Here is a 1,255-nt window from a genome sequence, read left to right on the forward strand (position 1 = left end):
CCTGAGCGCTGCTGGGCATTTTCAGAACTGGCTTCACTGTTGGAAACTGGACCAGAGCTCCCGGACTGGAAATGCTCTGCCTGTGCTTGGGAGTCCAGACACAAAATGTCACCCCCTGATCCTTCAGCTCAGTGGGGGCTTCAACAAGGGCAAGGCTCGGAGCCTGCCCTGACCCCGAGCCGAGTTCCTTCCCCCTCAGCCGGGGTTTTCTCTCCCCCCTCAGCCTGGGCTCCCTCTCTTTTCCTCTCAGTCGAGCCCTCGTCCTCTGCCCCCAGCCAGGGCTCACTCTTCTCCCCTCAGCCGGGCTTTCCTCTCTCCCCTCAATCAAACCAACTGCTGTTTAGTTTCTGGGTTCTTTCTGGCTGAACAACAACGATCCAGTTTGGAGGAATGTTCACCTGCACTGGGAGAGTGAATATAAAAACGCCTCACAGGCATTTCAGACGACATTGATTTAAAAGAGACAAAATACAACATTTTCAGTCACTGTAACTGGTTCTCCTTCTCCCTTCACCCGGGGTTTTCTCTCCCCCCCAGACTGGGCTCCATCTCTCCCCCTCAGCTGAGCACTCGTTCTCTCCCCTCAACCGGGGTTTTATCTCTCCCCTCAATCAAACAACTTCTATTTAGTTTCTGGGTTTTTTTCCGACTGCGCACCAACGACCCAATTGGAGGGACGTTAACCCACACTGCGACAGCGAAGATTAAAACGCCTCACAGGCATTTCGGACGCCGTTAACTCGAAAGAGACAAAACCGTAACAGGTTCTTCTCCCTCTTCCCCCGCACCGCCCTCAGCCCCACTCCCTCCCCGCGGCCACCAGGGGGCGCTGCCGGCCCCCCACGGAGCCCTCCAGCGCGCGCCGGCGCGCGCAGCCCCCCGCGCGCTCCCGGTGCGCATGCGCGGCCCCGCCCCCTGTCCCCCCTCCCCCCGCTGGCGGGCGGCTCTCGCGAGAGCGCCGCGGTCTCAGTCCTACGTGCCGGGCCGTGCTGCTCATGGCGGCGCTGGAGCGGGGGCGCTGAGCTGTTGGGGTGAGTGCGGGCCCGGGGGGGCTCCGCGACCCCCTCACGGCACCGGGGGGGGGCCGCTCCGCCCAGCGCGCCACCCGCGCACCTCCCGCCGCACCGGGGGCAGCGCGCCCGGAGCGTGTGTGTGTGTGTGTGTGTGTGTGGTGGTGGTGGTTGATGGGGGGGGTGTGGGGGTGCGGCCTACTAGGCCGGCGGTGCGGGGCGGCGGCGGCGGCCGCGCCGGGACT

At 63.9% G+C, this 1,255-nt stretch overlaps 1 protein-coding gene across 2 annotated transcripts in view; it reads left to right on the top strand.

Moving 5' to 3' along the window:
- The first annotated feature begins 920 nt into the window (after nucleotides 1-920).
- The window catches only part of CSDE1 (cold shock domain containing E1), a 21,316-nt gene continuing 20,981 nt past the window's right edge, over nucleotides 921-1,255 (top strand). For both annotated transcript variants that reach the window (XM_027659804.1, XM_027659803.1), the window contains exon 1: nucleotides 921-1,031. The gene's annotated coding sequence lies outside the window, so the exon portion shown is untranslated. The remainder of the gene's footprint in view (nucleotides 1,032-1,255) is intronic.

Source organism: Corapipo altera, unplaced genomic scaffold, assembly GCF_003945725.1.
Source record: "Corapipo altera isolate COAL_440 unplaced genomic scaffold, ASM394572v1 77b, whole genome shotgun sequence".
Taxonomy (NCBI): Eukaryota; Metazoa; Chordata; class Aves; order Passeriformes; family Pipridae; genus Corapipo; species Corapipo altera.